The following is a 15,356-nucleotide window of genomic DNA, read 5'->3' as shown; positions in this document are numbered from 1 at the left end:
TTGAAATCAGTTGAGTGGGGAGCCCACATTGCACAACGGGAAGACTTCGATACTGGCAGATGGGGGTTTGAATCCCAGCTTTGTCCTTTACAAGCTGTTCTCTTGGGCAAATCAGGTATTCCCCAAGGTATGGGTAAAGAATCATGGGTAGTACTCAAGATGTTCTCCAGGATAATTCAGGTGGTGCAGGAGCCAATTTTGGGTTATGCTCTGACCCAATAATCACTTGGTGGAAAATCACTTAGTGAAAAAGTTGTTCTCTTATCAGTTTCTTTAGATCCTTCCGAATATGTCAAGCAGAAAAGCTGTTTGATCCTAACTTTCTAACACTGACAGGTTTCATTTTTTAACAAACGCAGAGTAGTCCTCAAGCTCAGAATTAGAATTTACTCACAGTTTTATTTTCACTGTATTTATTTTAAAGATTACCTTCTATGAATTACGATCTATACTGGCTTTGCATTTATGGGAGTGGTGCAAAGTTTCCCTTAAAAAACAAAGTGAGTAAATTTGAGTAAAAACACTAAACAAAAAAATAGCAAGGTAGTATGCCATTTCATCAAGAATTATGATGATGGTTTTTCTGAGAGTATCAGAATACAGCAATTGTGGCATAGGAATGATTAAAGTGTGGGAAGCGTGGGAAGCACGAGGCAAGCACACTGCTCAATCTCACAGAGCCTCAGTGCCTCATTTACAAGCTGAGGATTACCGTAACTACCTGGCTGGACTGTTGTCATGATATGTGTTAGTAAAACACAACCAATATCATTTGGAAAAGGAAAAGATAAGCTTGGCTATCTTGCTTCATTAATGCAGACAACCAGAAAAAGAAAAGAAACATGATTTATAAAGGTGATTTATAAATTTATAAAATACTTTGTAAAAATTATTCATTCTATTCAAATCGAGAATCTATTTCTTAGGGTACTACATATTTTACCAACCAACAGAAGAAAAAAAAGATAATATATGGTAGACTCTTAACTGAAGGCCAGGTCTCAATAAACATTTACTATAAAATTGTGTTCATGGGGCACCCGGGTGGCTCAGTCGGTTAAGAGTCTGACTCTTGATTTCTGCTCAGATTGTGATCTCAGGGTCATGAAATGGAGCCACCGTCAGGCTCCGCACTCAGCTGGGAGGCTGCTTGAGACTCTCTCTTTCCCTCTCCTTGTGCCCCTCCCCCCTGCTCTATCTCTGTCTCTCTTAAATAAATAAATAAATCTTTAAAAAATAATAAAATAAAATTGTCTCCAGTTTTTCAGCTTCCCTTTTCCTTCCACTATTTCCTTCCAGATCCCCAGATACCTTCTTTCTTGTCTTCTCATGAAAATAGTAAAAGATAGAATAATATTACTTAGATGTATCTTGGTGGATACACAAAAGAGTGAGTTTTTTCCCCAAAGTATTACCTCAACTAGACACTTGCATTTTAAGGTAGATTTGTTTACCTATTTGATTTTTACTTCTAATTGTAAAGGATTCTTTATTCCTCATTAAACCAATTTCAAGCTTCTGCAAATAGATAGGAAGAGAAGGAGCCTGTAGGAAACACTGTATCCAAATGTAAGTTGAGCCCTGAAGATACACATGATAGGGTCTTTTCTTAGAACTCAGAAGTTTCCTTACAAGGTCCTTCTCTTCTAGGAGGAACAAACCAGGAATTGGCTTTACTCTTACCCACAGGGGTCTATGCCTAGATGGAACCAAATGGCTTCTGATGTCATCTTATAGGAATTGGCCTGGTCCTAGCACTGGACAGATTCCCTGCCCCCAAAATCAGCCTGCCTCATCTTCCAAGAGAGCACTCCTCCCCAGCCCTCCTCCGCCATCTGACCTGAGTCCTCTCCTTTCTGTCCTGGTGCATTCTGGTACCATTTTGGTGAAAGATTAATAATATTTCCAAGAGATGTTTCTTCCTTCTCTGACATCATAGAATACAAATCTATGCCTTCTATATTCTTTCATGAAGACGTTAAAACACATCTTTGGTGTGGGAAACAAAGGCAGAAGAAAAATTATTAAATTTCTTTACTACTTACAGACATGTCCTTGAAACAGGGCAGAGTGACATTCCTCTAGGAACTCAGCTGCCTCAACGTTAATACTTTTCTAAAGGCAAATGGCAATCCTAGCCCAATCCCCAGGATCCTGTAAGTCTACTTTAATATATAAAAATTCCTTTGGGGCGCCTGGGTGGCTCAGTCGATTAAGCATCTGCCTTCTGCTCAGGTCGTGATCTTGGGGTCCTGGGATAGAGCTCTGGAGCCCCACGTCAAACTCCCTGGTCTTCCACTGCCTGCCACTCCCCCCTGCTTGTGCTCCTTCCTGCCCCCTCTCTCTGTCAAATAAAATCTTTAAAAAAAAATTCCTTCGGAAACTTCATCTCTACCCCCCAAGATACATGTTGGCAATCATCCTCCAAGCATATGACCCACTGATAGATATCTGAAGAGTCTCATGACTGAGTTTTTAGTAAACAGTAATAAATGACCTTTTCCTAACAATAGCTAGTCCCCTCAGGATCCTGGAAACCTTGTTTCCAAAATACCTGGGAGGCTTCTGCTACCCCTTACCATCTCTCAGCTTGAAAGTATATAATGGGCCACTCCCCACGACCCCAGTGCAGCTTCTCTTTCTGCCCACAGGTCCTGACCCCGTGCTTTAATAAAATCACCTTTTTGCACCAAAGATGTCTCAAGAATTCTTTCTTGGCTGTTGGCTCAGGACCTCACCAATGTTCAAAAATGACACCATCTTTAATAATAGAGATACGAATATATTATTTTATCTGAATTTTTTTTTTTTTTTAGTGCTGGACCCTTGGCTATTCAAAGGCGAACAGATGACTCAACCATGAGCAAGGCCAACTGATATAAGTGTCAGCAGCTTGTTACTTTCATCAGCTTGCCATCACTAGCAACAGCTTGCGACTGTGATGTGACACATTCCAGAGGGAAGCCGGGGGGAGTTGGCTTTGATCTGGGGCCAAGCCATGCCAAATGTTAGTGACGCAGTCCGTCACAGCAGTAACAGACACTTTAGATGCTGTATGTCCTGACAGGTCCAGGTTCAGTCATGAGAGACCAAAAAAACACCACGACCAGGGGCGCCTGGGTGGTTCAGACTCTTGATTTTGGCTAAGGTCGTCATCTCAAGGTTGTGAGATTGAGCCCAATGTCAGGCTCTGGGCTGGGCATGGAGCCTGCTTAAGATCCTCTCTTTCCACCCCTCTCAAAACAAAACAACAAAACAAAACAAAACAAAACAAAATGACACAACTGAACAGTTTTGATCAATGAGATTAACCAAAATATGCAACAATTGAACCATTCTCTGTTTGGGCTTGTTGGGGATTATCCAGGAAAAAAGTCAGTCAAGCTTTTTCTTGTTATTTCTGTATTTATTTATTTTTAAGATTTTATTTCTTTCAGAGAGAGAGAGAGAGGGAGTGCACAAGCAGGGGGAGAGGCAGAGGGAGAAGCAGGCTTCCCGCTGAGCAGGGAGCCCAACCTGAGCTGAAGGCAGACACCTAACCGACTGAGCCACCCAGGCACCCCAGTCAAGCTCTTTCATTTTAGTATGACACATATGGGTATTGTCAGTATAGCTAGCAAAGAAATTCCATGCACATTTGTCTCCATTGATCCTTTTCATTCTAGTGTGTTAAAATTCAGGATATTTTATAAGGTATCAATACCTTGAAAATGAAATTTAAATTCTTTACTAAGACCCACCAGGACCCGGATGATCTTCACCCCTGTTTTCAGTTTCATGCCATAATACTTGCTCTCTCGCTCGCACTGGCTTCTCTGATTCTGAAACTTACCAAGTTGTGTTCCACTTCAAGGACTTCGCACCTTCTGTTTTTCCTACCTCAAAGTCACTTCCTCAGCTCTTAAATAACTGATTCTTTCTCATCCTTTAGATCTCAAGCAAGCATTACAACCCCAGGGACTTCCCTGACCATTACTATATTCAAAGAAGCTTCCCACCGCTTACTTAGGACCTTATCAGACCAGATCCTCATCGCAACCACAGAACACTAATTATTTTCCCAGTTCTCTCAAAAACTGTATATAACTTGTACCACGCTTGTTGCACAGGAGAGAAGTTAATTCATGACAATACAGTGGCACTAGGGCTTCATTCTCTATGATTTAATCTATCACACCATCTGGTTTATTTCCTTCACAGCACTCACCACACCCTGTCATTATTCGGTTTATCATTTATTTATGTATTGTTTGTTACCGCACTCTACAATGTGAGCTCCATGAGGGCAGGAGGCTGGTTGTCTGTCTTATTCAGGCGGGATCCCAAACATAGAGCACAAGGCCTGTTCCATCACAAAGGTATAGTGAATCTTTGTCCATGAGTGAAAAAATACTATCCTGCCCTTACTGATTTAGAATCTTTGCAACGCCCTAGGGCAGTGGCCCTAAACTTGACTGTGCTCAGTGAGGAAGATTCCTCCAAAGACTCAGATTCAGTCAGCAGATCATTCTGAAATTGACTGTTTCAGGTAAAAGAAAAAGCCTGGGGGGCTCAGTTGGTTAAGCATCTGCCTTAACATTTGGCTCAGGTCGTGATCTCACGGTCCTGGGATGGAGACCTGCTGCCCTCCAGCGGCCCCCCCCCCAAATTGGGCTCCCTGCTCAGCAGGGAGTCTGCTTTTCTCTCCCTCAGCCGTCCCTACCACCCCCACCCCACTTGCGCTCGCTCTCTCTCAAATAAATACATAAAATCTTAAAAAAAAAAGTTCAGATTGGTTTGAGTGTATGTTAAGACATTCAAAATTGTCTCTTCTTTTTAAAATGAAATGCTTGGGGCACCTGGATGGTGCAGTTGTTTGGGCTTCCAACTCTTGGTTTCAGCTCAGGTAGTGATCTGGGGTCCTGGGATCCAGCCCCGGGGTGGGCTCCGGGCTCCACGCTTCCTGTGGAGTCTATTTCAGACTCTCCCTCCTTTCCCTCTGCCCGTGCACTCTCTCTCTGGAATAAATAAATCTTAAAAAAAAAAAAATGAAATGCACCTGGGTGGCTCAGTTGGTTAAGCGACCCACTCTTGGATTCCGCTTGGGTCATGATCTTGGTGGTGAAATCAAGCCCCTTCTGGGGCTCACCCTCCGGTAGAGTCTGCTCAAGGCTCTCTCTCTCTCCCTCTCCCTCCCCTGCTACCCCTCCCCCTGCACGGTCTCTCTCTCTAAAATAAAAAAAATAAACATCTTTAAAATGAAAAGCTCAACTTTTATTTAATCCTGATTTCATAGGACATACTCAACTCTGTCCAAGAAACATTAGAAAAGTACATGCAGAAAAAACAAAATTGTGGTTAATGGAATAGTAACAGTATCTTCAAAAATAAAGGCAATAAATTTGCAGTGTTAATTACTTATTCTTAGGAAGAAAAGTCACTGTTCTACAGACAAATGAAGCATTTGTTAACAATTTTGTCAAAACCCATAATATTGATATTTTACCAGAGAGTTTTCTGCCCACAATGTTCAGACGCAGCAAAACAGCAAAGGAGGAGAATCGTATGGCGGTTCCTCAAAAAATGAAAGCTAGAATTACCATGTGATCCAGCAGTTCTATTTCTGGGCATAGACTCAAAAGAATTGAAGGCAGGGTTTCAAACAGATACTTGTACGTCCCTGTTCATAGCAGCATGATTCACAACGGTCAAGAAGTGGAAGCAAACCTTGGATGGAACAAGTCCACTGACACAGGGATGGATAAACAGAAGGCTGAATCACACAACGGAATACTGTTCTCACCCACGGGTCAAGGTGGACGAACCTCGAAGGCATTCTGCTAAGTGAAGAAGCTAGTCACAAAATGACAGACACATGATTCCACCAATGGGCGGTATGTGGAGGAGTCAAATTCACAGAGACAGAAAGTGGGATGGAGATTGGGGGGGGGGCGCTGGGCGGAGAGAAATGGAGAGTGGGTGTTTGAGGACTATGGTTTCAGTCTGGAGAGACGAAAAAGCTGTGGGGATGGGTGGTAGTGGTGATTGCACAACAGTGTGAATGTCCTGAATGCTACCATGCACTTCCAAATGGTTCAAACGCCAAGTGTTATGTTACGCGTATTTTACCACCAGGAGAAAGGAAATCCCGTGAACATTCCTGAAACAGAGGTTTCTCTGTCACGCACACACAGGGCGAGACCGGAATGTCCTCGCCCCCTCCTAGGGAGAGCCCAGAAACTTGAGGCACACATTCAAACGACACGCCCGCAGAATGACCCCGCGGCCTTTAAGCGGCAAAGGGAGCCCAGCGAGCGTTCGCGGCAAGTTAAACGCATCCCGCCGGCCCTGCCCGGTTCTCGCCCTCCGTCGTTCCTCGCTTTTACATTCGCCGAGCGGGCCTGAGACTTTCCTCAGGCAAAAGCGGGCCGGCCAGAAGCGAACGCCAACACGGTGCGCTGCGATGACGAGAACGGCCTCGGGGAGAAGGAGGACCGCACCGCGCGCAGCCGGGAACCGAGCGAGCCTTCTCCCAGTGCAAGTCCGCCTTTTTTCTGGGCTGGAGGGCCGTGCGCGGCCGGGGACTCGCTCTTAGCCACAGCGGCACGCGGGGCCCAGCGCCTGGTGAGCGGCGGGCCGCGGTGACCCGTGCCTCAGTTTCCCCGGCCAGAGGCCCTCGGAGCGCCGCCCCCTCTGGCTCCGCGGGGCGGGCGGGCCGGCAGGGGGCGCGAGCGGCGGGGCGGGCGCCGGGAGGTGGNCGCGCCGCGAGGCCGGGCCTGCGCCACCCCTGCCCCGCGGCGGCCGCTGCCCCGGCCGGGAGCCCCCGGGGAGGGTGTCAGGAGGTGAGGGGCGCCGGCCCTCCTCGGAGCCCGGGTCAGGTCCGGCCCTGTGAGGTCCCCGCCGGGTGGGGGGGAGGCCGGGCGGCCAGCAGTCAGGGTGATGCGGACGTGGGCTTTTTAAACGGTGTCAAGCCCCGGGCTCTTTTCCCTGCACCGCCCTGCCACTTGGGCAATGAGGCGGAATCGGAGAGCTGGAAAAGAATTCAGCATTAGCCCAGCCCCCCTATTTTACAGATGAAGAAATATTCTGGCTTGCTCAAAGTCCCATCCAGTCGGTCTAGCAGTCCGTGGTTCTGTGTCTGGGAGGCAGGGAGGGATGATTTCGGAAGCAAGAGCAAGACCTGTTTGGCTAGAGATGCAAGTTCGGTTATGCTGGAGTTTTGCTGTTACCCACGGACACCTGCATTCCTGCCACAGGTAGTGATGTCCACCAGGCATCAGTTTCTCAAAGCACTTAACCTTGAAGTGGGTGATGGTGCTGTCAGTTGCATAAAGGAATAGTGGGGTTACAAAATGGCCATGTCTGCTGGACATGAGGCGCTGTGGAGAATGCTTGGGGTGTAGAGTTAATATTTAAAAGCAAAAAACCCCCACTTTAAATGCAATCTCATTATCCTTCATTGTCTCATTTAGGCGACAATGAAGGGCTCTCGCACCGTTACTCTGTTATATTGGTAACTTTCCTGTTTTACAGTAATATGCACATCTTGTGTCGATAGACTTTCTTTTCCTAATTAGTAATGCTGTGGTATGTGGCAAGCCGGTGGTAGGCTTAATGTTTAGGGTTGGAGCATAGTTTAGCTCCAATTGTTTGCATAGCTGAGTTCCAGGGGGAGAGTGGGACTGATTAATCCCTGGTTGTACCTGGCAGCATACAGGTGTGCTTTCTTAGCGCTGTGTTTATTACCTTGGCAACAGGAATAGATTCCAGGTGATGAGCAAGTTAGTTTATCCCTCAGCACCTGTTTTTCTCTAAATTATTGAATTAAAGGATCTCTAGGCCCCTTTGAGCTCCTGATTTTACATGTTAATTTGAAACATATGTCACTCATGGTGACAAAAGTTTTAATAAAACAAGTCACATTATCAGCATTGGCCTAATATAAGTGAAAAGTGGTTTTTCAAATTACTTCAGTGTTAAATTCACTTAAATTCAGAGATTGGAATGGAGTGTTTGGTGAGGATAGCTAAAGTCTGACCTGGGAATGGGGTGTGTGGGGTGCACAGAGAACTTCTGCAGTAAGCTGAGAACATTCTGCCTCAGGAAATGCGATGTCTTTCATATAGTGCTCATATCGTGTATGTATTCGGCCGAGATATAATAATCATCTTTATAGACAGCCTGTCCAAATATGTGCAAGTTATTTATTTTGTCTTGCGGCCCCAGAGCAGAGCCTTTTCCCACTTCTTGTTTGTTTTTTTTCTGGCTCTTTCGGAGTGGCCCTCTTTCCTGTAGAGACCCTTTCCCGTTCCTCTTTCACCCACATTGCAATTCAGAGCCTCCTGCAAGCATTGGTTGAGCTTATGTTACTTTTTCTTCCCCTAAAGAATATGGCAAATCATAATTCTTGAGTTACAGTTTATGATCTCCTAAAAACTAACGGTGTGTGTTCATTTTTAGAACATGCAAGACTCCATGAGGCTCTGGTTCTGAAAAAGGGTTAAGTGGACTGCGCTTAGATTTTTATCTTTCGTGTACTTGGAGGCTGCAATATAGGAACGCTCCAGGGCCAGCAAACTCGCTTATCTCTGCCTCAGAAGGAAATCCTTTCTGCAGGATGCCTAGGGAATCTTCAAGTGTGTTATTGTTCTCAACCCTCCCACGTTACAGTGTTGGGCTAAAATAAGCAAAAAGCTGTTTTTCAAATTTCAGATACTTAAGTGATTTTTGAAATTAAAGATACTTTTTATATTGGAATTTTTTTTAATAATAAAAGCAATTACAATAGAATGCAAATGGAGACTTGCATACCTATTGCCTGGTAGAAGGCTTAGAATCATTTTCTACATTCATTATTTCTGAAGTCAGTGTATTACTTACCTACAGCATAGCATTGTTACAGGATTATTTGCTCTGAAATTCTCAACTGTGCTTGGTTTTTAGCTAAAGCATCCTGAAAATTCATTCAGAGTTACGTATGAAAACTTTCACAACAACAATCCAATTAATGTTAAATAGTTTCTTATGCTCAGCTTAGGATAGCATCTGGATAAACTAATTTTCAAGATTGGCTAACATAGTCTTGTGGGTCAGGTGTTAATTATGAGATTCCGGGGGCATCTGGCTGGCTCAGTTGGTAGAGCATGCGACTCTTGATCTCAGGGTTGTGAGTTCAAGCCCCATGTTGGGCCTAGAGCTCACTTAAATAAAAAAATTTATGAGATATCAGCCTTTCTCCTGGAAAGGCAGAAACCTAAAGTAATAGCCATAAAATCAGATCACAGAACAGCTCTATAATGAAAGAGCCCTTAAACCAAAAGTGTTAACTTTTGGTCGGGTGTTTATCCTCGATGCTATAAAAGTCAGCCAGAGGAGATAAAGTAAGCATAGAGTAGCTAAAATGTATTCTTTTATTTTTAGATGTTCGGGTTTACCCAAGGACCCAATCACCAAGACCCGAGGGCTCACAGCCGAGCAAATAGGGCATCGTGCTAGGGGGCTGCAGTCTGCACTTCTGGTTTGTTCATTCACCACAGGGTCATTAAGCACCTGTGTCTACCAGGCACTATTCTGGGTGCTGGGGATACAGCTGTGAAAGAAACAAAGCCCTGCGGATGCGTGACAGCATTGTGGTGGGGTGGGGGCCGACCAAACCGTGAGTGGATAGACGGTCACATGCTCACCGTGCTGCAGGGAACTACAGGCTGGGCAGGACTGACTCGATACCTCCAGAGTGGTCAGAGAAGGCCTCTGCTAAGATCACTTTTGATCTAGGACTGGAAGGAATTGAGACCGGGAGGGTGGGGGGACAGAGGGATGAGCAAGTTCCAGGCCCAGATGCAGAGCCTGTTGGGCATGTGTGAGGGCTGGCGAGGTCCTAGCGGCTAGGGCAGTGCCAAGGCGGGTGAGGGCGAGGTGACGGCAGAGGAGAGGCGGGGGGGAGCGGGAAGGGGCGCCATCAGTATAGGCCATTGTAAGGACTTTGACCTTTCCTCTGAGTGAGGGGGAAGAAGCCATTAGAGGGTTTTGAACAGAGTTGCTCATGACGACTTCAGTTTGACAGGGTCACTCTGGCTGCTGGGCGAGAACAGAAGGGGGACGAGGCACAGAGTCAGGAAGACCTTCCCTTTCGTGCTAGCTGTGTACCCTAAACGTGTAACTCTTCCTGGGGCCTTAGTCTCCTCATCTGTGGCATGACCAGGTCCCTTCGAGCTCTAGAATTTTAAAATTCTGATTAGTGTGGAAATTTCTACAGGGAGGCCAGGGGATTGCATGCGAAGAGGTTCTAAAAGTAAACAGCTGCAGATGACCTGAAAACTTAACTTGGACTCGCCTGAAGCTGAATCACGCAAAATCAGGAGGTAATCAGGTCTTTTCAGGCAGGTTGGCAGGTCGGCGGGTCATGGGAACAAAAACACTGTTTCGTGAATAGTCTCTGCTGATCCCTGAATTTTCTCTTCCTGCTTGGAAAAGGGTGAAGAGCTGTTACTCATCAACAGAGCTGGCAGCCAAATAGCTTTTGTTGTTAGGAAGGTTGGAAACTTTGGGGAAGGAAACAATTCTAATTTTATATTTATCATAGATCATTCGAATTCTTCTTTCTTAACATGGAAGGAGTTGGAAGGATTTCTTTTGCTTTTAATTCCCTTCCCATTCACCTTATGTCCCACAGGTACTCATTTTAATGCACGTCATGTGTTTCTTTTTGTCTGTATAGCCTCTTGCTTGTTTTATATGTATTTTAATTTATAACGCTGTATTTCATTTTGCTGCTTTTTTCTCTAAAGGCTGTTTTGAAGATCCACCTGTTTCTCTGTGTACAACTAGTTCTCTGGTTTTGTTTTGTTTTTTTAAGATTTTATTTATTTATTTGACAGAGAAAGAGGCAGCGAGGGAGGGAACGCACAAGCAGGGCGAGTGGGAGAGGGAGAAGCAGGCTTCCCGCTGAGCAGAGAGCCCGATGTGGGGCTCGATCCCAGAACGCTGGGATCATGACCTGACCAGAAGGCAGATGCTTAACGACTGAGCCACCCAGGCACCCCTAATTCTCTGTTTTTGACCGATGCATTATACCCCATGCCATGTGCTCAAACCGCAGTTTTACGTATCTGCTGCTGTGTGATAGATACTCGAGCTGTCCCTACGTCCTAACATACATATTGCTGCAGTGAGCATCTTCGTACCTGTCCACTTATAAAGCTGCATAATATGTATTCAGAAGGGAATTGCTGGGTTATAGGCTGGCACATAATGAATTTGACTTAGTAGTGCCAGATTCCTCTCCACAACGGCTGCCCCAGTCTCTCTTCTGCCAGAAGTGTTGGAGGGTTCCTATCCCCTCCTGTCCTACCAGCGCTCAGCTTCCCCCCTCCATCTTTTCTAGTCTCTAGGTGCAAAGTGATCTCTTGTCATTTTAATTTGTGTTTCTTTGCTTACAAAGGATTGCAAATGTCTCTTATACATAGAGCCCCTTCTGTAAATTGCTTGTTCATACCTTTGCCCATTTTCTGTTGGAGTTGCTATCTGCGTTGTTCACATTTAGACTCTGCAGATGTCTTCTCTTTGGGCACCTGTTAATTTTGTCTTTGTCCTTTATTATTATTTTTTACAGATTTATTTATTAGAGAGAGAGTGTGTGTCTGTGTGTGTGCGTGCACCCGTGCAGGAGAGGGGCAGGGGCAGAGAGAATCTCAGACTCACTGCTGAGCATGGAGCCTGACTTGGGGTCCATCTCAGGACCCTGAGATCATGACCTGAACTGAAACCTAGAGTCAGTCCCTTAACTGACTGAGCCACCCAGGTGCCCCTCTTTGTTTTCCTTTGATCAAGAAACATTCTTAATTTTGATGTAATCAGATACATTCTTTGACATGTTTAATACTTGTGGAGTTTCAAGAAGCCCCTCTCAATCCCTGGGTGATGGCGATTTCTTTAATTCATCTAGAGCCCACGTTGCATATGATGTTAGGGATCCAGTCCTATTATTCTTCATTTAATGAGGCAAGTTTTCCAATAATATCTCCAAAAACATCCATGCTTTCCTCCATTGAGCTGTGGTACTTTCTCTCTCATCTGTGGTTTCCATGGATATACTGGTCTGTTCTAAGCTTCTATTCTGTTCCATTGGTCTGTCAGTTACTGCTCCATGTTTTATTGCAATGACTTTATAATACATTCTCATGACTGGTATAGCAAGTGCCCCATCTCTGTTCTTCATTTTTAAGTTTAATTAGCTATTCCTGGACCATTATTTTTCTATACAAAATTTGGAATTAAGCTTATAAATTCCTCAAAAATTATATTTTTAAGGAATTTTTATTTGGATTATGTTGAATTTATAAATTATTTGGGAGAAGCTTGACATCTTTTTGATATTAACTCATTTCCTCCAAAAGCGTGTAATGTGTCTCTCCATTTATTCAGCACTTTTTAAAAAGAATTTTTGTTTTATTTGGAAATAATTTAAAACTAGAAGAGTTCTAAGGTTAGTACAAAGAGCTCCTGTATATTCCTCACCTAGATTCACCAAATGTTAGCATTTTGCCATATTTGCTTTATTACTCCCTCTCTACATTCCTATGCATGTTTTTTTTTTCCAGACCCCTTTGAGTTAGTTGCAGACATCATGCCCTTTTAGCCCTAAATACTTCATCAGCTCATTTTTAAATCCTTTATTAGAATTTTAAAAATTTTCTCCATAAAGGTCTAGGAAGGTATTTTTGGTTACATAAATTCCTAAGTATTTCATAGTTTTGTTGCTATTATGACTCATGTCTCTATTTTCTAGTTGAGTGTTGGTAGTTTAAGAGAAATAGTGTTCATGGCATAATGATCTTGTATCCGACAGCCTTTCTTCCCCATCTTATTCAAATAGTTGATTTCTGGGTTTTTTTCCCTCTATTGTTAATCACAATTCTTTGAAAAAAGTGATCGTTTTGTTGTTTCTTTCCCATCCTTACACGTCTTATTTATCTTTCCTTACGGCATCGGCCAGAACTTCCAGGACTATGTCAAAACAGTTGCTGTGCTCGTAGGTGTCTTTGTCTTGCTTTCAGTCTTATAGAGAACGAGTCTGACGTTTTTCCATTGTATATACTGTGTGTTTTAGGTTTTAGATGTGCCTTTGTCAAGTTGGGTGTTCTCCTCTATTCCTAGTTTATTGAGCATTTTCGTCCTAAGTGGGTATTAAGCCTCATCAGGATTTGTCTCCAAAGAAGTAAGGTGGCATCCGGAGGACTCATTCCGAATCCTCAGCCTGTGCCAGGATGAAGTTTCAAGCGAAAGAAGATTCGTGGGAGTCTTCATACTTCTGAACCTTGCTTATATAAATTTATGGTAAACGTTTCATGATTCCAATATCAGCTTATTTCACCATTAGATCAGCTTTTTTTCTCCTGTTAAGAGTCAGTATTTAAATAGCTGGTGTGAAGAATGAGAGAGGGCCACATTCAGCATCACAGCTGGGGTCGTCAGCACGAGTGTAAATAGAAGATATGTAAAATTATAGCTTGTTTACTCTGTGGATCAGTCTCCACTCCAGGTATAAATCTTTTTTTTTTTTAATTTAATTTTATTATATTATGTTAATCACCATACAGTACATCCCCAGATTCCGATGTAAAAGTTTGATGCTTCATTAGTTGCGTATAACACCCAGTGCACCATGCAATACGTGCCCTCCTTACTACCCATCACCAGTCTATCCCATTCCCCCACCCCCTCCCCTCTGAAGTCTTCAGTTTGTTTCTCATAGTCCATAGTCTCTCATGTTTCATTCCCCCTTCTGATTACCCCCCTTTTCTTTATCCCTTTCTTCCCCTACCGATCCTCCTAGTTCTTATGTTCCATAGATGAGAGAAATCATATGATAATTGTCTTTCTCTGCTTGACTTATTTCACTTAGCATTATCTCCTCCAGTGCCGTCCATGTTGCAGCAAATGTTGAGAATTCGTTCTTTCTGATAGCTGAGTAATATTCCATTGTATATATGGACCACAGCTTCTTAATCCAGTCATCTGTTGAAGGGCATCTCGGCTCCTTCCATGATTTGGCTATTGTGGACAATGCAGCTATGAACATTGGGGTGCATATGGCCCTTCTCTTTACTACGTCTGTATCTTTGGGGTAAACACCCAGTAGTGCAATGGCTGGGTCATAGGGTAGTTCAATTTTTAACTTTTTAAGGGACCTCCACACTGTTTTCCAGAGTGGCTGTACCAACTTGCATTCCCACCAACAATGTAGGAGGGATCCCCTTTCTCCACATCCTCTCCAACAATTGTTGTTTCTTGCCTTGTCTATCTTTGCCATTCTAACTGGCGTAAGGTGGTATCTCAGTGTGGTTTTGATTTGAATTTCCCTGATGGCTAATGATTTTGAACATTTTTTCATGTGTCTGTTAGCCATTTGTATGTCTTCATTGGAAAAGTGTCTGTTCATATCTTCTGCCCATTTTATGATTTGTTTATTTGTTTCTCGTGTATTGAGTTTGAGAAGTTCTTTGTAGATCTTGGATACCAGTCCTTTATCTGTGGTGTCCTTTGCAAATATATTCTCCCATTCCGTGGGCTGTCTCTTAGTTTTTTTGACTGTTTCCTTGGCTGTGCAGAAGCTCTTTATCCTGATAAAGTCCCATAAGTTCATTTTATCTTTTATTTCTCTTGCCTTTGGAGATGTGTCGTGAAAAAGGTTGCTCTGGCCGATGTCATAGAAGTTGTTGCCTATGTTCTCCTCTAGAATTTTGATGGATTCCTGTCTCACATTGAGGTCTTTCATCCATTTGGAGTTTATTTTTGTGTATGGTGTGAGAGAGTGGTCAAGTTTCATTCTTTTGCATGTAGCTGTCCAATTTTCCCAGCACCATTTATTGAAGAGACTGTCTTTTTTCCACCGGATGTTTTTTCCTGCTTTATCAAAGATTAGTTGCCCAAAGAGCCGAGGGTCCATTTCTGGGTTCTCTATTCTGTTCCATTGGTCGATGTGTCTGTTTTTGTGCCAGTACCATGCTGTCTTTGTGATCACAGCTTTGTAGTACAGCTCGAAATCCGGCATTGTGATGCCCCCAGCTTTGTTTTTCCTTTTCAACAGTTCCTTGGAGATTCGGGGCCTTTTCTGGTTCCATACAAATTTAAGGACTATTTGTTCCAGTTCTTTGAAAAATGTCCTCGGTATTTTGATCGGGATAGCATTGAAAGTGTAGATTGCTCTGGGTAGTATGGACATTTTAACTATGTTAATTCTTCCAATCCATGAGCATGGAATATTTTTCCATCTTTTTATGTCTTCCTCAATATCTTTCAAAAGTGATCTATAGTTTCTAGCATATAGGTCCTTTACGTCTCTGGTTAAGTTAATTCCAAGGTAACGCATGGTTTTT

The 15,356-nt window shown here is 43.6% G+C and overlaps 1 protein-coding gene across 6 annotated transcripts in view; it reads left to right on the top strand.

Moving 5' to 3' along the window:
- The first annotated feature begins 5,638 nt into the window (after positions 1-5,638).
- The window catches only part of DNMBP (dynamin binding protein), a 107,061-nt gene continuing 97,343 nt past the window's right edge, over positions 5,639-15,356 (top strand). For 2 of the 6 annotated variants that reach the window (XM_034663132.1, XM_019804915.2), the window contains exon 1: positions 5,940-6,603. The gene's annotated coding sequence lies outside the window, so the exon portion shown is untranslated. Of the gene's footprint in view, positions 5,874-5,939; positions 6,604-7,052; positions 7,236-15,356 lie in introns of those variants that run through there. The other 4 variants (XM_034663129.1, XM_019804914.2, XM_034663131.1 and 1 more) reach the window with 4 other exon arrangements.

This window comes from Ailuropoda melanoleuca, chromosome 6 (assembly GCF_002007445.2).
Source record: "Ailuropoda melanoleuca isolate Jingjing chromosome 6, ASM200744v2, whole genome shotgun sequence".
Classification (NCBI taxonomy): domain Eukaryota; kingdom Metazoa; phylum Chordata; class Mammalia; order Carnivora; family Ursidae; genus Ailuropoda; species Ailuropoda melanoleuca.
Note: the sequence above shows the minus strand (reverse complement) of the source record. Positions and strands in the feature narration are given on the sequence as shown.